General features: G+C 44.7%; 1 long non-coding RNA gene across 1 annotated transcript; it reads right to left on the reverse strand.

The window, feature by feature from the left end:
• Positions 1-1,755: 1,755 nt before the first annotated feature.
• Positions 1,756-22,159, reverse strand: LOC139356406 (uncharacterized). Its single transcript, XR_011608243.1, has 3 exons — positions 21,951-22,159; positions 7,407-7,643; positions 1,756-1,835 (listed from the first exon to the last, which is right to left on the reverse strand). It is a non-coding gene; the product is annotated as an uncharacterized lncRNA (long non-coding RNA).

Consider the following 22,159-nt stretch of genomic DNA (forward strand, 5'->3'; position numbering starts at 1 on the left):
TGTGGTTTCATCAGGAGAGAGCCTGAAAGCGAGAGAGAGGTGAGGAAGTCAGGGGGTCTAAGCAGATGAATGACCATAGTGACTGGATCAGGAGGGAGGGGAGGACGTGGGGGCTGGGGGACAGTGAGAAGGTGGCGAGGTCTCTACAGGGCAGGACTGTAGGTCTTGGTGGACTCATAGGGTTGCTGGAATTGCGGTGCTGAGGGAGTGAGCTGGACAGATAGAGGACATGGTCAGGAGTGACTGGAGAGCGGGTGTGGGGGCTGTAGGTCTGGATAATGAGGAGGTTAAGGGTATGAGTCTGGGTGGCTGAGAGGGGAGGGGAGGAGGTTCTGGGCCTGGGCAGCCAGGGTTGCTCAGGCTATACTGACGGGTGCTCCTGTGAGCACTGCTGTCCTCTGGAGAGCCTCTAGTGAGCGTCATGCTCTCTGTGTGCAGGTGCCAGCAGCTTTGCTTGGGGAAGGGACCTCATAGGTGCCATTGGGGCATAAAGGACAAGAAGGACAGATGAGAGAAAGGAGAGGGGCAAAACAATCTGGTTTACGTTGAGCACCCCATTTATAATCCCCCTGCTTCACTGTGTCTTCCACTCTGTAACCACAGGCCATTGATGGCTGGTTCTCGAGTGAACGAGTCATCTACTCAAGGAGACAATTCGTGTGAGCGTTCAGCCTCGAAGCACAGCCAGGCTGGAAGCCCAGCCGCACTGAAGGACACTGTGCTAGAAAACTAGCTTTCCCTTTCCTCGAATTCCCAGGGCTTCGCAGGGTTTGTGTTATGCTAGACACTTGTGGGTGGGGAGCCAAGAGTGGTGTGTCCTGTCCCGGGATAGGTGGCTGAGAAGGGTGTGTTTTGGGGGCAGGATAGATAGGTTTAACCCCACCGGTCACCACCGGTTACAGCAGCTGAGGTGAGCTGCTTGTGTCTGCTGGAATCCTCAGTTTGCATGGGTGTCCTCCAAAGCTGTACCTCCCTGGGGACCTGCAGATCTGGGCAGCTCCTAACTCTGCCTGGGAGTCAGCCGTGCTGTCTCCGGCATGGTACAAACATCTCTGTAAGTTACTGTGCTCTTTGCCGTGAAAAAGTCTAGTGCTCTCACTGTGTTAGCATTTTACACCCACCCTCCATCTCTCTGCTGTGATAACCATGTGGGGTGGTGTCCACTGAACTGAAGAGGGATTTGATGTACTTGACTTGATGTCAAGAGGCATTGTACTTTGGGAAGTCGCTTACCTCTCTTGGGCCTAGGTTTCTCGATCTGTAGAAATGAGTAGTAATTTATGTTTTTCCATAGAGCTGCTAAGATGCTCAAATGAGATATTTATGAAAGTGCTTTGTAAACTGCACGCTGTAAAAATAGGTTACCTGTTATGTCTTATCTTTGTAGAAATAACAGCAAACAAGTACAAGAAAGAGAGAGAGAGAGACAGCAAGAATTACAGCCTGTATGGAAGACGACTCTAAATAACGTAAGTCTTAGAGGAGCCAGCCATCCTAGACCAGATTCCCATAAAAATCAAACCAGGAAAAAATAAAGAGGAGAAGTTAAAGTTCACTGCTGGAAAACCATGTTTTTCTCCCTGTGGGAGAGGTGATTATTTTAGTGCAGGAAGAGAACTATAATTCGTTTTCCCAATCAGAGCCTTCTGAGGCGTTGCCATGATTCACAGGCTATGACTCACTTATTAGAGTTCTCACTAGTGTATTACCAATAGTTTATATTCCTTAAAAAGGAGATAAGATGAAGAAGAGAGATTACGTAATTATTTTTATTTCAGCTTATACCTTGGGTTTATCTGACATGATAATTTCACACAAAAAAAGTTTCTCTCCACCTGCAAAGGAAAAAAAATTCTCATTACTTTTTTTCAGAAATCACATTTCCAAAATGCTTGTTAACCTCAGTACTTTTGCTGTCACACTTGGTAAACTACTGTGAAGGAAATTAATTTCTTTCGTTATTATTATTATTTTATTTGAGACTGAGTTTCACTCTTGTTACCCAGGCTGGAGTGCAGTGGCGCAATCTCTGCTCACTGCAACCTCCACCTCCCAGGTTCAAGCGATTCTGCTGCCTCAGCCTCCCAAGTAGCTGGGATTACGGGTTCCCGCCACCACGCCTGGCTAATTTTTTGTGTTTTTAGGAGAGACGGGATTTCACTATGTAGGCCAGGCTGGTCTTGAACTCCTGACCTCGTGGCCCACCTGCCTTGACCTCCCAAAGTGCTGGGATTACAGGCATGAGCCACCGTGCCCAACTGTTATTTTTTTTTTTTTTAAGAAACTGGGTCTCACTCTGTCACCCAGGCTGGAGTGAGGTGGTGTGATCATAGCTCACTGTAACCTCAAACTCCCAGGCTCAAGCAATCCTCCTGCCTCAGCCTCCTGAGTAGCTAGGACTACAGGCACACACCACCCCACCTGGCTGATTTATTTATTTATTTATACTTTTGTGGAGACAGAGGTGTTGCTTTGTTGCCTAGGCTGGTCTTCCCTTCAAGCAATCCTCTTGCCTCAGCCTCTAAAAGTGCTGGGATTACAGGGTTAAGTCACTGCACCTTGCCAGAAATTATGATTTTTTTTTTTTGAGATGGAGTTTTGCTCTGTTGCCCAGGCTAGAGTGCAATGGTGCGATCTTGGCTCACTGCAACCTCTACCTCCCAGGTTCAAGCGATTCTCCTGCCTCAGCCTCCTGAGTAGCTGAAATTACAGGCATGTGCCACCATACCCAGCTAATTTTTGTATTTTTAGTAGAGATGGGGTTTCACCATGTTGGCCAGGCTGGTCTCAAACTCCTGGCCTCAAGTGATCCACCCGCCTGGGCCTCCCAAAGTGCTGGGATTACAGGCGTGAGCCACCACTCCTGGTCCAGAAATTTTTCTAAAGTCAGCATAAAAATAAATCAGTGTGAAACACCCCAACCCATAAGATTTCTTCACTATCAATAGCCATTCTAAAACACATTCATTAGATATTTTTGAATTATGTTACTGTGAATTATATTTTTCAAAATTAAAAAAATCCACCAGTTCATCAAAACACAAGTAAATAGTCTTTTCTACCACCCACTCATGTCATCAAAAAGATCAATCAAATATAGTATAAACATCAAGCCAGACACACTGAAGTTATTAGAATGGCTGGGTGTGGGGGCTTATGCCTGTGCTTTGGGAGGCTGAGGTGGGAGGATCACTTGAGTCCAGGAGTTTGAGACCAGCCTGGGCAACAGAGCAAGATCCCATCTCTACAAAATACACAAAAATTAGCTGGGCATAGCGGTGTGTGCCTGTGGTCCCAGATACTCAGGAGGCTGAGGTGGGAGGATCACTTGAGCCTGGAGGTCGAGGCTGCAGTAATTGTGCCATTGCACTCCAGCTTGGGCAACAGGTGAGACCATGTCTCAAAAAAAAAGAAATGAACATTTATTTATTCCATTTCATTGATGTCAAGCTCACATAATCACAAATATTCTAATCTGGGAGATTCAAAACCTGTTGATGATTTGAATGTTGTCTAGATTCTATTTAAGTATTTCCTGCAGGCTGTAAAGCTACACACTTCCCACAGAATAAAGGCGTTTATGTGCTTTTTGAGTTCAACCACTTTGACTGCATTAGGCCGGGTCTACACTGACTTCATAGGCTATTGAAATGATGATAATGATGAATGTATATTATTTACCTGAGTAACTACAGTGGTTTAGGCACTTTGCATGTATGTTATTTATTTATGTATTTTTTGAGACAGAGTCTCGCTCTGTTGCCCAGGCTAGAGTGCCATGGTGCAAACCTGGCTGACTGCCACCTCAACCTCCTGGGCTAAAGCAGTCTTCCCACCTCATGCTCCCAATTAGCTGAGACTACAGGCGTGCACCACCATGCCTGGCTAATTTTTTTTTTTTTTTTTTTTTTTTTGAGACGGAGTCTCGCTCTGTTGCTCAGGCTGGAGTGCAGTGGCACAATCTTGGCTCACTGCAACCTTCACTTCCTGGGTTCCAGCGATTCTCCTGCCTCAGCCTCCCAAGTAGCTGGGATTACAGGTGTGTGCCACCACGCCTGCTAATTTTTGTATTTTTTAGTAGAGATGGGGTTTCACCATATTGGCCAGGCTGGTCTTGAACTCCTGACTTCTTGATCCACCCACCTCAGCCTCCCACAGTGTTGGGATTACAGGTGTGAGCCACCACGCCTGGCCCCGGCTAATTTTTTATTAATACTTTTTTGTAGAGATGGTGTCTTGCTATGTTGCCTAGGCTGGTTTTGAAATCTTGGGCTCAAGAAATCCTTTTGCCTTAGCCTTCCAAAGTGCAAGATTACAGTCATGAACCACCATGCCCAGCCTCATATACACATTTTAATTCATCCCACAATACTGAGTTTGAGAAAACAGCCTTAAAGAGGTTAAATCATCTACCAATGGTTACTCAGCAAGTAGGCGGGTGAGCCAGAATCCTAAACCATGTCAACCTTTTTCCATCATATGACACAATGCCTAAATAAATGTTCTACCAAATGCAAGGCTAAGCTGAATCTGAAGAATTTTAACAAGGCACTGGATTCAAACCAAAATTTTAATTTGGAGCCCAAATCATTTAGATCAGTTCTCTGCCTTGGTTAACCTAACCAGTGGATGTCTGCTTCACTGGGTGCCAGTGGATTTGGGTCTCAAAGAACATGCATTTGAAAAAATTAGGAGGAAAAAAAATCCTTTGGACAATATGTCTTTAAAAAAAATCAACCAAAACTCCCTTTGGGACTGTGATTTTCCCACGAAACAGATAGGAATCAGGTCTTACATCAGTTTCTTGCTGCCCGGAAATTTCAAAGCAACAATGTTCAGAAGGAGACTGAGAAAGCACGACAGCAACAAAAATGGAAGGAACTAATTGGCTGCAAGTTTCTTGTGTGATGTGACTTCCCCTAGGTCATCTTTTCCTAGATTGATAGCTGTGGCACCTGCTGTGATTGGAATGGGCTCCTGTACTTTTGGCAGTGCAGGTCCCATAGCCAGAGCTCACTGTTGTCCTTTCTGTCAGGAACTTCTCTTGAGGCGAAAGAGATGCCCCTCGAACTAACTGGGCTTTAACGTAATGGAACCTGGACAGGATCCATGATCCAGCTTCCTATCCAGAGATTCTGAGAGGCTGAAGAATTCTAGCCAAGAATACATAAGCTTGTTGGAAGGAATTTAAAGCAATGTTATCTCCTAAAACATTCCACATGCCCACTCCCATCATCCCCAGTAAAACGTAATCCCAGCACTTTGGGAGACTAAGGTGGGCGGATTGGTTGAGGCCAGGAGTTTGAGACCAGCCTGGGCAACACGGTGAAACCCGTCTGCTGAGACCAGCTCAGTTGTGGAGACCCTAGCAGCAGCACTAGAGGAATTAAACACACGTAGAAATATAGGGTGTGGAGTGGGAAATCAGGGGTCTCACAGCCTCCAGAGCTGAGATCCCTGAACAGAGATTTACCTACATATTTATTGACAGCAAGCCAGTGATAAGCATTGTTTCTATTGATTATAGATTTACTAAAAGTATTCCTTATGGGAAACAAAGGGATGGGCTGAAACAAAGGGATGGGTCTGGCTAGTTATCTGCAGCAGGAGCATGTCCTTAAGGCACAGATCACTCATGCTATTGTTTGTGGTTTAAGAACGCCTTTAAGGGGTTTTCCACCCTGGGCGGGCCAGGTGTTCCTTGCCCTCATTCCGGTAAATCCACACCCTTCAGCTGGGCGTCATGGCCATCACAAACATGTCACAGTGCTGCAGAGATTTTGTTTATGCTCAGTTTTGGGGCCAGTTTATGGCCAGATTTGGGGTCCTGTTCCCAACACCCATCTCTACTAAAATTATAAAAATTAGCTGGGCATTGTAGTACACACCTGTAATCCCAGCTACTCGGGAGGTTGAGGCAGCAGAATCACTTGAACTCAGGAGGTGGAGTTTGCAGTGAGCCGAGATTGCACCACTGAACTCCAGCCCGGGTGACAGAGCAAGACTCTGTCTCAATAAACAAATAATGATGAATTGAAGCTTAGCATACATTCAGAAAAGGGCATCAATCCCTAGTGGATAGTTCAATAAATTCAATAAATTTTTACAAGGTGAACATACCTGTATAACCAACATCAAATCAGGAAATAAGACATTACCAATAACCAGAAGCCCCTTCAAGCCCCTTCTCTTTCTCTCTAGAGCAGACACTCTCCTGATTTTCATTGTTACGGAATATATTAATTTTGCCTGAGTTTATATTTTATATAATTAGAATTCAATGTTGTACCTTGTGCTGGTTAATTTTATTTGCCAATTTGACTGGGCCACAGGGTACCTAGACGTTTGGTTCAACGGTATTCTGTGTGTCTGTAAGAGTGTGTGTGGATGCGATTAAGAGTTGAACTGGTGGACTGAGTGAAGCAGATTGTGGGCCTCACCCATCAACTGAAGGCCTAAATATAACAAAAGGCTGCTCCTCCCAAGAGTCAAAAAATTCCTTCTGCCTGATTGACTGTTTTTCCTGCCTTTGGACTCAGACTAAAACCTCGGCTCTTCCTGGGTCTTGAGCCTACCAAACATTGGATTAAATCTTCATCATCGGCCGGGCGTGGTGGCTGACGCCTGTAATCCCAGCACTTTGGGAGGCTGAGGCTGGTGGATCACTTGAGTTCATGAGTTCAAGACCAGTGTGGCCGGCCGGGCGTGGTGGCTCACGCCTGTAATCCCAGCACTTTGGGAGGCCGAGGCGGGCGGATCACAAGGTCAGGAGATCGAGACCACGGTGAAACCTCGTCTCTACTAAAAATACAAAAAAAAATTAGCCGGGCGCGGTGGCGGGCGCCTGTAGTCCCAGCTACTCAGGAGGCTGAGGCAGGAGAATGGCGTAAACCCAGGAGGCAGAGCTTGCAGTGAGCCGAGATCACGCCACTGCACTCCAGCCTGGGCAACAGAGCGAGACTCTGTCTCAAAAAACAAAAAAAAAACAAAAAACAAAAAACAAAAAACAAAAACAAAAAAAAAGACCAGTGTGGCCAACATGGTGAAACCCCGTCTCTACTAAAAATACAAAAATTAGCCAGGTGTGGTGGCACGTGCCTGTAATGCCAGCTACTTGGGAGGCTGAGGCAGGAGAATCGCTTGAACCCAGGAGGTGGAGGTTGCAATGAGCTGAGATCATGCCATTGCACTCCAGCCTGGGCAACAGAGTGAGGCTCCGTATCAAAAAAAACCCCCAAAAAAACAAAAACAAAAAACTTCACTATCAACTCTCCTGAGTCTCTAGCTTGCCAGCTGCAGATCTTGGGACTCCTTGACCTCCATGACTGTGTGAGCCAATTCCTTATGATACATCTCTTCATATATCTATTGCTATGGCTTGAATATTTGTCCCTTCTGAAACTTACATTGAAATTTAACCCCCCAGTGTGGCAGTATTGAGAAGTGGGGACTTTAAGAGGTGATTGGGTCGTGAGAACTCTGCCTTCATGAATGGATTAGCTGGATGTGGTGGCGGGCACCTGTAGTCCCAGCTACTTGGGAGGCTGAGGCAGGAGAATTGCTTGAACCTAGGAGGCGGAGGTTGCTATGAGCCGAGATCGCACCACTGCACCCCAGTCTGGGCGACAAGAGCAAAACTTCATCTAAAAAATAAATAAATACAAATAAAAAAAATTACCCAGTTTTAGGTATTCTGTTATAAACAACAAAAAATGGACTAAGACATCTATATCTACATCCCTTCCCTATTAGTTCTGTTTCTCTGGAGAACACTCATACATACCCTGCTTGCTTTTGCATTTTTACTTAATGTAATCAACAAAGTCTGCCTTCATTAACAGACTTGAACTGAGCACCTACAGTATCTGGAGTGCTTACCAAGCCATCTGTCATGTCTTAAAAATGAAATGTTTATTTTCTCCAGGATGATAATATTGGTGGAATCAAAGCATCTAGAAGACCATGCATTCCATTTTAAATCTAGTTGAGATGGCATAATTCATACCTCCTCAAATTTGGACAATTATAAATGACTCAACCAGCAGGTGCCAAATTGCACCTATACCCTGAGTATACCTGAAGCAACCACTTAAACCCAAGCTAATAGCCAGATGTATGCTCACTGAATGGATAACTTACCTAACCTTGAGGTGAGTTAAGAATCAAACACACTGACAGTTTTAAAAAAATGTTTTTGAAGTGGATTTTATTATTTTATTTTTATTTATTTATTTTTTTAAGATGGAGTCTCACTCTGTCACCCAGGCTGGAGCTCAATGGCATGGTCTTGGCTCACTGCAACCTGCGCCTCCTGAGTTCAAGTGATTCTCCTGCCTCAGTCTCCTGAGTAGCTGGGACTACAGGCGCATGCCACCATGCCCGGCTAATTTTTGTATTTTCAGTAGAGACAAGGTTTTACTATGTTGGCCAAGCTGGTCTCGAACCCCTGACCTCATGATCTGCCTGCTTCGGCCTCCCAGAGTGCTGGGATTACAGGCATGAGCCACCATGCCAAGCCTGAAGTGGATTTTATGAATAAAGACTTTGTGGCTACCTGTTATCCTATGGAGTCCGATGTGGCCTTCACTTTAATACTTCCTCAAATAGATAGTAGTGAGATGGGAGAGACAGGAGAAATATACATCTGGGGTCAGTGAGTCACCACAAGCATTTCCATGATAATTCTCCACACTGGCCAATTGATCAATCATATATTGGAATATATATTGGAATATAATCCAAATGCTAGTCAAGGCCTCTGTCTACCTGGCTCCTGTTTGCATCTATCTCAAAACCTCACATTACCCTCCATAGAAATCTTGGCCCCTTCACTGGTTCCCAACAGAAATCTACCTAGACAGCTGGTTTTTGAGTTTTAATAGAATTTTACTGAGGGTTGCCAGGCGCGGTGGCTCCCGCCTATAATCCCAGCACTTTGAGAGGCCGAAGAGGGCAGATCACGAGGTCAGGAGATTGAGACCATCCTGCTAGCACGGTGAAACCCTGTCTGTACTAAAAATACAAAAAAATTAACTGGGCGTCATGGCGGGCGCCTGTAGTCCCAGCTACTCGGGAGACTGAGGCAGGAGAATGATGTGAACCTGGGAGGCGGAGCTTGCAGTGAGCCGAGATCACGCCACTGCACTCCAGCCTGGGCGACAGAGCAAGACTCCATCTCAAAAACAACAACAACAAAAAAACAACTGAGGGTTTGGGGGTAGGGGCATCTCATTTTAATACAATATACAGCATCCCTGTCTCATTTCTCATTCTCTTTTTGCTTTTCCTTTTTCTCAGAAGCTCCTTAAAGTACTCTCCTGATCTTCTGGCAAATAATTCAGCAAACATCTTTCGTTGCTTGAGAATGCCCTGGGAGGCCTCCTCCTTATCCTCAGTAAGCTTGTCAGTGTGTTTCTTCCAAGCACATACAGCACTTTCCCAAAGAGATCTAATAAAATAAAAACTTTCCTCTTCTCATTATAACTTGAGTGATAACATGATTTCTATTGCTCAGCATTAGTCTAGGCCCAGGGAGATATATAGGAGAACAGAAGATGATTCCTACCCTCAACGCATTTAGAGTCCATGGAGAGATAATTACTAAGCATGAAATAGTTGGAGAATACTTCAGTGCCAGGCTATGTGGTAATGTCCATGCACTGGGGGTTAAGAACAGTGCCAGGTCAGCTCAGCTGAGCCAGGGGAAAACGATCTCCAGGTGGGTGTGTGGGGTGGGTTGAATTTGGTTTGGCTGCCTGGTGGGAGGAGCACAGTTCAGGGTAAGGGCACAGCATTAACAAAGTCAGGAGCGTGGCAAGAGGGAGTGTGAGTACTGACGATAAATAAACCTGGTTGGGAGAATGGAGTGAAATTAGGGTGCTGAAAGCCAGAGACGTGGACTGTGGGACCAGTGATAATGGAGATTCCCCAGTGGTTCCTTGAGTAGAAAGTGACACACAGAAAACCACACCAAGAGGCCTTGCCTGACAGCCGCGTACAGGATGCACTGGAGGGGGACACGGAGACCATCTGCTACAACCAAGCCCTCAGGCCGACGTGTGGATGGTTGGGATTAGGAGGGGCAATGGGACGGGAGATTGAAAGGTGAATCTGCTGGCTGGGCATGGTGGTTCATGCCTATGATCCCAGCACTTTGGGAGGCCGAGGTGGGCGGATCACCTGAGGTCAGGAGTTCAAGATCATCCTGACCAACATGGAGAAACCCTGTCTCTACTAAAAATACAAAATTTAGCCGAGCGTGGTGGTGCATGCCTGTAATCCCAGCTGCTTGGGAGGCTGAGGCAGGAGAATCACTTGAATCTGGGAGGTGGAGGTTGCAGTGAGCCAATATTGCACTTATTGCCCTCCAGCCTGGGCAACAAGAGTGAAACTTCATTAAAAAAAAAAAAAAAAAAAAGATGAATCTGCAAAAAACTTAAGCATCACTGATCTCTAATTGGTCACAGGAATGGAGGAAAGGGAGAACGACTTGAGGGAGGCAGCCCCTGTCTGGATTCCAAGCCCTGCTCGGAATCAGAGGGCAATGGTGAGAGGTGAAGGCTAAAGGTGCTTTTTAGTCTGGATGCTTGTGTGTCCCTCTGCATCCCTCCCTTCCTCTCCCATTGTCATTCTCTCATCTTCTGCGTTAATTCCTACCAGCACATCTATACATGCCACCACTGGTATAGCCTCCTGAGGCTCTGCTTAGGCAAGGGATGAAGGGTTACCAATGACCCAGCAATAAATGGTAAGTGAATTTGTCTTGCATCATGCCTGCAGGGGAATCTTTCCTAAGTTATTTAGAACCTTGAATTGTTTACTCTAAGGAAGGGCTTCTTAACCTGAGGACTATGGATAGATTGCAAGAGATCCATGGAGTTAGATAGGAAATTCACTAACCTTGAACTGAAATTTAGCATTATTATAAATCCAGGCAATAAATCATGTAGCATTATCAGTCCCAGTGACTTGGTTACCATCAATGGAAATCACAGACATTTTTATATCTTGTTATAATTGTTTCAGAGAGCATGAACTATCTTCTGCACTTACAACTTTGCAGTTTTGTTGTTGTTGTTGTTGTTGTTGTTGTTGAGACGGAGTCTCGCTCTGTCGCCCAGGCTGGAGTGCTACGGCTGGATCTCAGCTCACTGCAAGCTCCGCCTCCTGGGTTTACGCCATTCTCCTGCCTCAGCCTCCTGAGTAGCTGGGACTACAGGCGCCCGCCACCTCGCCCGGCTAGTTTTTTGTATTTTTTTAGTAGAGACGGAGTGTCACTGTGTTCGCCAGCATGGTCTCGATCTCCTGACCTCGTGATCCACCCATCTCGGCCTCCCAAAGTGCTGGGATTACAGGCTTGAGCCACCGCGCCCGGCCTACTTTGCAGTATTAATAGTGAAACTAGACCTCCTGCTTTATCTTGTTATTGAGTGTGTTAATTTCTCACAAATATATGATTGATCAGGAATTTTAAAAATACTTTGGCCAAGTGAGGTGGCTCACATCTGTAATCCCAGCACATTGGGAGGGCAAGGTGGGAGGATCACTTGAGGCCAGGAGTTTGAGACCAGACTGAACAACACAGTGAGATCCCATTTCTGCAAGAACTGAAAAGATTAGCTGGGTGTGATGGCACATGCCTATAATCCTAGCTACTTGGGAGGCTGAGGTGGAAAGATTGCTGAAGCGATGATTGCACCACTGCACTCCAGCCTGGACAACAGAGTGAGACCCTGTCTCAAAAAAAGAAAGAAAACAAAAGAAAGAAGAAAAGAAAGAAAAGAGAGAGAGAAAGAAAGAGAAATAAAGAAAGAGAAGGAAAGAAAGAAAATGGGAGGGAGGCAGAGCAAGATGGCTGAATAGAAGCCTAACAATTGTCCTCCCTGCAGGAACATCAAGTATCCGCACACACACACCCCTTCATAAGAATGAAAAATCAGGTGAGCAATCACAGTACCTGGTTTTAACTTCCTGTTGCTGAAGGAGATACTGAAGAGGGTAGGAAAGAAGTCTTGAACTGCTGACTCCACCCCTCTCCCGTCTCCCAACAGTGGCCGTGTGGCACAGAGAGAGCCGGTGTGTTTGGGGGAGGGAGAGCGCAGTGACTGGGGGACTTTGCACTGGAACTCAGTGCTGCCCCCTCAGAGCAGAAAGTAAAACCAGGCAGAACTCAGCCAGCAATGGAGGGAGCATTTGGATCAGCCCTACCCGAGGGAACCTGCCCATCCCAGTGGTGGCAAGCCGACTTTCGGCAAACCTCGCCACCATGCGCTGAAGTGCTCTGGGATCCTAAACAAATTTGAAAGGCAGTCTAGGCCACAAGGACTACAACTCCTAGGCAAGTCCTAGTGCCACACTGGGCTTGGAACCAGTGGACTTGGGGGCACATGGCCTCCTGAGACACAAGCCTGGGCAGCTAAGGGAGAGCTTGTGCCACTTATCCCCCAACCTCAGGCAGCACAGTTCACAGCTCTGAGAGACGCCTTCCTCCTGCTTGTGGAGAGGGAACTTAGAAACCAGCTCAGGCACAGTGGCACAGGGCACCAGGCAGTCATGAGGCCTCCATTCCAGGCCCTAGCTCCTGGACTACGTTTCTAGACGTACCCTGGGCCAGAAGGGAACCTGCTGCCTTGATGGGAAGGACCCTGTCCCGGCAGACTGCATCACCTGCTGACGACAGGGCCCTTAGGCCCTGTATAATCAGCAGCAATACCCAGGGAGTACGTCATGGGCCTTGGGTGAGACTCTGAGATGTGCTGGCTTCAGGCATGACCCCGCACATTTCTAGCTGTGGTGGCTACAAAGAGGGACTATCTTTGCTTGAGAAAAGGAGAAGGAAGGGTAAAGGGGACTTTGTCAAAACCAGGCAGAACTCAGCCTAGGTACCAGCTCAGCCACAGTGGGGTATAGCACCTAGTGGGCTCTTGGGGCCCCTAATTCTAGGCCTTGGCACTTGGATGGCATTGCTGGACCTACCCTCGGCCAGAGGGGAGCCCACTTCCATGAAGGATGAGTCCTAGGCCTGGCAGCGTTCTGAAGAGCCCTAGGCTGTAAGTGAACATCGGTGGTAGCCTGGCTGTACCACCCTGGGTCCACGGTGGTGGTGGCCAAGGGGAGACAATCCTCTCCTGGTGGAGAGGGGAGAGAAGAGTGGGAAGGACTTTGTCTTGTAGTTTGAGTGCCAGCACAGCTACAATAGGATAGAACACCAGGAAGATTCCTAAGGTTTCTGGCTGCAGGTCCTGGTTCCCAGATAGCATCTCTGGACCCACCTAGGGCCTGGGGGAACTTGCCACTCTGAAGGGAAGGACATAAGCCTGGCTTCACTGCCTACTGATTGTAGAGCCTTAGGGCCTTGAACAAACACAGTTAGTAGCCAGGCAGTGGTTATAGCAGGCCACGGGTGAGATGCAGTGCAGTCACAGTGGTGGTGGCCACAGGGGTGTTGTGTCACCACTTCCCCAGCTCCAGGCAGCTCAGCACAGAGAGAGAGAGAGAGAGACTCTGTTTGTTTAACATAAAAGTAAGGAATGAGAACAAGAGTCTCTGCATGGTACTCTAGATAATTCTTCCAGATCTTTTCTTTTTTTTTTTTTTTTTTTTGAGACGGAGTCTCGCTCTGTCGCCCAGGCTGGAGTGCAGTGGCCGGATCTCAGCTCACTGCAAGCTCTGCCTCCCGGGTTTTTACGCCATTCTCCTGCCTCAGCCTCCCGAGTAGCCGGGACTACAGGCGCCCGCCACCTCGCCCGGCTAGTTTTTTGTATTTTTTAGTAGAGACGGGGTTTCACCGTGTTAGCCAGGATGGTCTCGAACTCCTGACCTCGTGATCCGCCCGTCTCGGCCTCCCAAAGTGCTGGGATTACAGGCTTGAGCCACCGCGCCCGGCCAATTCTTCCAGATCTTATCCAGTACCACCAAGGCAGTACCTCTAAGAATAACCACAGTGTTACTGGGCTTAGGGAGACCCTAAGGCAGATATGGCTGGAGTGACCAAAAGCTTAGATCACAACACTCAAGTCCCATCTAATATGCACAAAGCCTTCCTAAGAAGGGCAGGTACAAAGAAGCCCAGACTGTGAAGATGATAATAAATACTAACTCTTCAATGCCCAGATACCAATGAACATCCACAGGTATCACAACCCTGCATGAAAACATGCGCCCAACAAATGAACTAAATGAGGAACCAGAGACCGATCCTGAAGAAGCAGAGATATTTGACTTTTTGGACACAGAATTCAAAACGGCTATTTTGAGGAAACTCAAAGAAATTCAAGAGAACACAGAGAAGGGATTCAGATTCTATCAGATAAATTTAACAAATAATTGAAATAATTAAAAAGAATCAAGCAGAGATTCTGGACCGGAAAAATGCAATTGGCATACTAAAGAATGCATTAGAGTCCTTTAATAGCAGAATTAATGAAACAGAAGAAAGGATTAGTGAGCTCGAACACAGGCTATTTGAAAATATACAGGCAGAGGAAACAAAATAAAAAAAGACTAAAAAACAATGAAGCACACTTAAAAGGACCTAGAAAATACCTTTGAAAGGGCAAGTCTAAGATTTATTGGCCTTAAAGAGGAGGCAGAGAGAGGGATGGGGTAGAAAGTTAATTCAAAGGATAAAAACAGAGAACTTCCTAAACCTAGAGAAAGCTATCGATATCCAAGTACAAGAAGGTTATAGAACACCAAAGAAGTTGACCTCAAGGCATTTAATCATCAAACTCCCAAAGGGTCAAGAATAAAGAAAGGATCCTAAAGGCAGTAAGAGAAAAGAAACAACGTACAATGGAGCTCCAGTACATCTGGCAGCAGACTTTTTAGTGGAAACCTTACAGGCCAGGAGAGAGTGGCATGATATATTTAAAGTGCTGAATAGGCTGGATGCAGTGGCTCACGCCTGTAATCCCAGCACTTGGGAGGCTGAGGCGGGCAGATCACCTGAGGTCAGGAGTTAGAGACCAGCCTGACCAACATGGAGAAAACCCATCTCTACTAAAAATACAAAACTAGCTGGGCGTGGTGACACATGCCTGTAATCCCAGCTACTTGGAAGGCTGAGGCAGGAGAATCGCTTGAACCTGGGAGGCGGAGGTTGCAGTGAGTCGAGATCAAGCCATTGCACTCCAGCCTGGGCAACAAGAGTGAAACTCCATCTCAAAAAATAAAAATAAAAATAAAGTGCTGAAGGATAAAAGACTTTTATCCTAGAATAGTATATCTGATGAAAATATCCTTCAAACATGAAGGAGAAATAAAGATATTCCCAGACAAGCAAAGGCTGAGTGATTTTTGTGAACATCAAACCTATCCTACAAGGAATGCTAAAGGGAGTCCTTTAATCTGAAAGAAAAGGATGTTAATGAGCAATAAGCAATAATCTGAAGGTACAAAACTCACTGAAAAATGGAATAGTACAACACTGAAACTGTGGTGTGTAAAGTACTCATATCTTAAATAGAAATACTAAAAGATGAACAAAAATAACTACTTTTCAAGATGTAGACTGCACAATAAGATATAAATAGAAACAATAAAAAGTTGAAAAGCAAGGAGACAGAGTTAAAAGGTAATGTTTTTTATTAGTTTTCTTTTTGCTTGTTTGTTTATGCAACCAATGTTGTTATCAGTTTAAAATAATGGGTTATAAGATAGTATATGCAAGCCTCATGGTAATCTCAAATCAAAAACCAGCTGGGCATGGTGGTTCAAGCCTGTAATCTCAGCACTTTGAGAGACCAATGTGGGCAGATTTCTTGAGCCCAGGAGTTTGACGCCAGCTTGGGCAACATGGCAAAACCCCATCTCTACAAAAAATACAAAAATTAGCTGGGAATGGTGGCCTGCACCTGCAGTCCCAGCTCCTTGGGAAAATGAGGTGAGTGGACCACTTGAGCCTAGGAGGATGAGGTTGCTGTGAGCTCTGGTTGCACCACTGTACTCCAGCCGGAGTGACAGAATGAGACCCAGTCTCAAAAACAAAGCAAAACAAACAACAACAAAAAACTCAAAACAAAAAAAAAATAGATACACAAAAAACAAAAGCAAAAATTAAATCATACTACCAGAGAAAATCACTTTCATTAAAAGGAAGGAAAGAAGGAAGATAAAAAGCACAAAACAACCAGAAAACAAATAACAAAATGGCAGAAGAAAATCTTACTTATCAATACATTGATTGTAAATGACTCAATTCTGCAATGAAAAGACAGAGTGTCTAAATGGATTAAAAATAAGACCCAGTGATCTGTTGCCTACAAGAAACATACTTCACCAATAAAGATAATCGGAGACTGAAAATAAAAGTATAGAAAAGATATTCCATGCAAACGTAAACTAAAAAAGAATAAGAGTAGCTATACTTATATGACACAAAGTAGATTGCAAGACAAAACTATAGAAAGAGGCAAAGAATCATTATATAATGATAAAGGGATCAATTTAGCAAGAAAATATAACAATTATAAATATATATGCATCTAACACTAGAGCACCCAGATATATATAAACCAAATATTATTACAACTAAGGAGAGAGATACGTCCTAATAATAGATGGAGACTTCAAGACCACACATTCAGCCTTGGACCAATCATCCAGACATAAAATCAACAAAGAAACATTGGCCTTATCTGCACTGTAGACTGAACAGACCTAATTGTTATTTAAAGAACATTTTATCCAACAACTGAAGACTACACATTCTTCTCCTCTGCACATGGATTATTCTCAAGGGTAGACCATGTGTTAGCTCACAAAACAAGTCTTAAAAACATTTTTTAAGAATTGAAATAATAGGCCAGGTGCAGTGGCTCACACCTGTAATCCCAGTACTTCGGGAAGCCGAGGTGGGCAGATCACGAGGTCAAGAGATGGAGACCATCCTGGAAAACATGGTGAAACCCTGTCTCTACTAAAAAATACAAAAATTAGCCGGGCATGGTGGTGCACGTAGTCTCAGCTACTCGGGAGGCTGAGGCAGGAGAATCACTTGAACCAGGGGGGCAGAGGTGGCAGTGAGCTGAGATCGCACCACTGCACTCCAGCCTGGTGACAGAGTGAGAATCCATGCCAAAAAAAAGAAAAAAAAAAAAATGAAAGAATTGAAAGAATATCACGTATTTTCTCTGTCCACAATGAAGTAAAACTAGAAGTCAATGACAAGATAAATTTTAGAAACTATACAAATATATGGAAATTAAACAGTATGATCCTGAATGACCAGTGGCCCAAGGAAGAAATTAAGAAAGGAATCAAAAAATTTATTGAAACAAGTGATAATGGAAACACAACATACCAAAACCCATGGATACAGCAAAAACAGTACTAACAGGGAAGTTTATAGCTATAAGTGCCTATATAAAATAGAGGAAAAACTTGAACAACCTAACGATGCATCTTAAAAAATTAAAAAAGCAAAAGCAAACCAAACTCAAAATTACAAGAAAAAATGTAATAAAGATCACAGTAGGCAAGGTACAGGGGCTCATGCCTATAATCCCTGCACTTTGGGAGGCAGAGGCAGAAGGATGGCTTGAGCCCAGGAACTCAAGACCAGTCAGGGCAACGTACTGAGACCCTGTTTACACACACACACACACACACACAAAAGTCAAAAACACTAAGCCGAGCATGATGGCACATGTCTGTAGTCCCAGATAATTGAGGGGCTGAGGTGGGAGTATTGCTTGAGCCTGGGAGGTTGAGGCTGCAGTGAGCCATGAGTGTGTCAATACACTCCATCTTGGGCAACAAAGTAAGACTGTATCAAAAAACAAAACAAAACAAAAACAAAACAAAACAGAAAACAGAAATAAAATTGAAATGAAGAAAACAATACAAAACATCCATGAAATGAAAAGCTTTTTTTTTTTTTGACAAGATAAACAAAAATAACCAACCTTTAGCCAGACTAAGAAAAAAGAGAGAAGATACAAATAAATGAAATTAGAAATTAAAAAGAAGACATTACAACTGATACCACAGGAATTCAAAGGATCATTAGAGGCTACTATGAGCAAATGTATGTCAATGAATTGGAAAATCTAGAAGCAATGGATACATTCCAGACACACCAAGATTGAACCATGAAGAAATTCAAAACCTGAACAGAACAAAAACCAGTGATGAGACTAAAGCTACAATAAAATGTCTTCCAGCAAACAAAAGCCTGGGCCTGAATGCTTCACTGCTGAATTCTACCAAACATTTAAGGAAAAATATTACCAATCCTACTCAAACTATTCTGAAAAGTAGAGAATACTTCCAAACTCATTCTATGAGGCTAGTATTATCTTGCTGCCAAAAACAAAGACACATTTAAAAAAAAAAAGAAAAAGAAAAAGAAAAAAGGAAACTACAGGCCAGTATCCCTTATGAAAACTGATGCAAAAATCCTCATCAAAGTACTAGCAAGACTGGGTGCAGTGACTCATGCCTGTAATCCCAGCACTTTGAAAGGCTGAGGTGGGCAGATTACCTGAGGTCAGGATTCAAGACTAACCTGCTCAAAATGGTGAAACCCTGTCTCTACTAAAAATACAAAAATTAGCCAGGTGTGGTAGTGCATGACTGTAATCCCAGCTATTCAGGAGGCTGAGGCAGGAGAATCGCTTGAACCTGGGAGGCAGAGGTTGCAGTGAGCCGAGATCACACCACTGCACTCCAGCCTGGGCAACAGAGCAAGACTCCATCTAAATAATAATAATAATAATAATAATAATCAGAATATATAAGGAGCTCAAACAATCCTGTAGGAAAGGCCAGGTGTGGTGGCTCATACCTGTAATCTCAGCACTTTGGGAGGCTGAGGTGGGTGGATGGCTTGAGTCCAGGAGGTTGAGACCAGTCTGGACAACATGACAAAATCCCATCTCGACAAAATAATACAAAAATTAGCAAGGCATGGTGGCATGTGCCTGTAGTCCCAGCTACTCAGGAGGCTGATGTGGGAGGATTGCTTGAGCCTGGGAGGCAGAGGTTGCAGTGAGCAGAGATCGCACCACTGCACTCCAGTCTGGGTGACAGATAGAGACCTTGCCTTGAAACCAAACCAAACAAAATAAAACACCCCCCCCAAAACAAACAAACAAACAAAAAACCTCATAGGAAAATATCCAGTAATCCAATTTTGAAAATGGGTAAAAGATCTGAATAGACATTTCTCAAAAGAAGACATACAAATGGCAAACAGGCATATGAAAAGGTGCCCAACATCATTGTTCATCAGAGATACCCAAATTAGCACTACAATGAGATATCTCATCCCAGTTAAAGAAGCTTTTATCCAAAAGATAGACAATAACACATGCTGGCAAGGATGTGGAGGAAAGGGAACCCTCAAACACTATTGGTGGAAATGTAAAGTAGTACAACCACTATGGAGAACTGTGTGGAGGTTCCTCAAAAAAACAAAATAGAGCTGCCACACAATTCAGCAAACTCAATGCTAGGTATACACACAAAAGAAAGGAATTCAGTGTATCAAAGAAATATCCACTCCCATGTTTATTGCAGCAGTTATTCACAATTGCCAAGATTCAGAAGCAAACCAAGATTCAGAAGCAACCATCCACCAACAGATGAATGGATAAAGAAAATGTGGTACATATACTCAGTGGGGTATTATTCAGCCATGAAAAAGAATGAGATCCTGTCATTTCAACAACATGGATGGAGCTGGAGGTAATTATGTTCAGTGAAATAAGACAGGGACCGAAAGACAAAGTTCACATATTCTCAGTCATTTGTGAGAGAGAAAAATTAAAACCATTGAATTCATGGAGATAGAGTAGAAGGATGGTTACCAGAGGCTGGGAAAGGTACTGGGGGGCTGGTGGAAAGGTGGGGATGGTTAATGGGTACAAAAATAATAGAAAGAAGGAATAAGATCTAGTATATGATAGCACAACAGGGTGACTGTGGTCAACAATAATTTAAAAATACTAAGAGGGTATTTCGCATTTTAAAATAACTAAAAGGGTATCTAATCCCAGCACTTTGGGAGGCTGAGGCAGTTGGATCACTTGAGGCCAAGAGTTTGAGATCAGCCTGGCCAACATGGTGAAACCCCATCTCTACTAAAAATATAAAAATTAGCCAGTTGTGGTGGCACGTGCCTGTAATCCCAGCTATTTGGGAGGCTGAGGCATGAGAATTACTTGAACCCGGGAGGTGGAGGTTGCAGTGAGCTGAGATCATGCCACTGCACTCCAGCCTAGGTGACAGAGTGAGACTCTGTCTCAAAAAAAGAAAGAAAGAAAAGAGGGAGAGGAAGAAAGGAAGGGAGGGAGGGTATAATTAGATTGTTTTTAACACAAAGGGATACCCCATTTACCCCGATGTGATTATTATGCATTGCATGCCTGTCCCAAAATATCTCATGCATTCCATAAATATATACACATACTATGTGCCCACACAAAAAATATTTTTAATTAAAAATGAAAATAAAAAATTAGCTAGCCATGGTGTTGGACACTTGCAGTGTTACCTACTCAAGAGGCTGAGCCAGGAGGATTTTTTTTTTTTTTTTTTTTGAGACAGAGTCTTGCTCTGTTGCCCAGGCTGGAGTGCAGTGGTGCGATCTTGGTTCACTGCAAACTCTGCCTCCTGGGTTGATGCCATTCTCCTGCCTCGGTCTCCCGAGTAGCTAGGACTACAGGCGCCCGCCACCACGCCCAGTTAATTTTTTGTAGTTTTTAGTAGAGACGGGGTTTCACAGTGTTAGCCAGATGGTCTCGATCTCCTGACCTCGTGATCTGCCCGCCTTGGCCTCCCAAACTGCTGGGATTACAGGCGTGAGCCACCACGCCTGGCCTATGCAGGAGGATTCTTTGAGCTCAAGAATTTGAGGTTATGGTAAGCTAGGCTTGTGCCAGCCTGGGTGACAGAGCAAGACCTTGTCTCAAAAAATAAAAACAAAATAATAAAAATAAAATATTTGATATGATTTGTTTCCTTTATAATTCTATACATTTTACTTTTAATGTATCTAGAAACATTATTCTTAGAAGAGGTTCATAAACTTCACCAGACTGGCAAAGGGGTCCGTGGCACAGAGCAGGTTAAGAAACCTGCTAAGGTCTCATCAGTGTGGGTCTAAGCTGTGCTCCTCAGCATGAAGTTGCTGCCGTTCACCATAAATATGACTCATGCATCAAAGACCTGCCAAAACATGGGACTCAATGGAACACGGTTGCCTGGAAACTAAAGCCCGATCAGGTTGTTCCTTTTTGTTTTTTTTTTTAAAGGAAAGAAAGCATCTGATGCCTGTAGAAGGCTGACCATGGTCTCCTGGCTCCTACATACCTCAAAAGACCACCCCCAGGAATTTCCAGCTCCCAGCAGGGAGCGCCCTCTTTCCTCCCCTGCACATTGTGGTCTGCCGCTGGGGGGTGGCGGGACGGCTGGGGGGTGGCGGGACGGGGGATCAGCACACTTAGAAATAATCATAATATGGCCAGGTGTAGTGGCTCACCCCTGTAATCCTGGCACTCTGGGAGGCTGAGGCAGGTGGATCACCTGAGGTCAGGAGTTCGAGACCAGCCTGTCCAACGTGGCAAAACCCCATCTCTACTTAAAAAAAAAAAAATTAGCTGGGCATGGTGGCGGGCACCTGTAGTCCCAGCTACTCGGGAGGCTGAGGCAGGAGTATCACTTGAACTCATTGGGGGGGAGGTTGCAGTGAGCCGAGATGGCATCACTGCACTCCAGCCTGGGCATCAAGAGCTAAACTCCATCTCAAAAAAAAAAAAAAAAAAGAAGAAATAATCATAATAATTCTCCCTTCCCCCCAATATTTATTAAGTCCTCCCTTTATATAGGGCTATGTGCTGGGTGCTAGTATATTACGATGAGCCTCAGTTTCCTCATGAACTCATAATAATACCTCACTTCTCACTGCACTTCCCAAAGTACTTTCATACCTCCCATTTAATTCTCACCCCTTGAAGTTGATATCGTAACAATCTTTGTTTTACAAATGAAGACGCTGAGATTCAGTAAGGGAAGAAACATTCCCCTAGCAAGTGTCAGAGCCTGGGTGTGAAAACGAGTCCTCCGCGGCTGCTTCTGTGGGCGTGGGGACGCCCCCCGAGCCACCGCTGGAACCAGTTTCTCTGCCGGATGCCCGCTGTGACCCGTGGCATGCCCT

Source organism: Macaca nemestrina, chromosome 1, assembly GCF_043159975.1.
Source record: "Macaca nemestrina isolate mMacNem1 chromosome 1, mMacNem.hap1, whole genome shotgun sequence".
NCBI classification, from domain to species: Eukaryota; Metazoa; Chordata; class Mammalia; order Primates; family Cercopithecidae; genus Macaca; species Macaca nemestrina.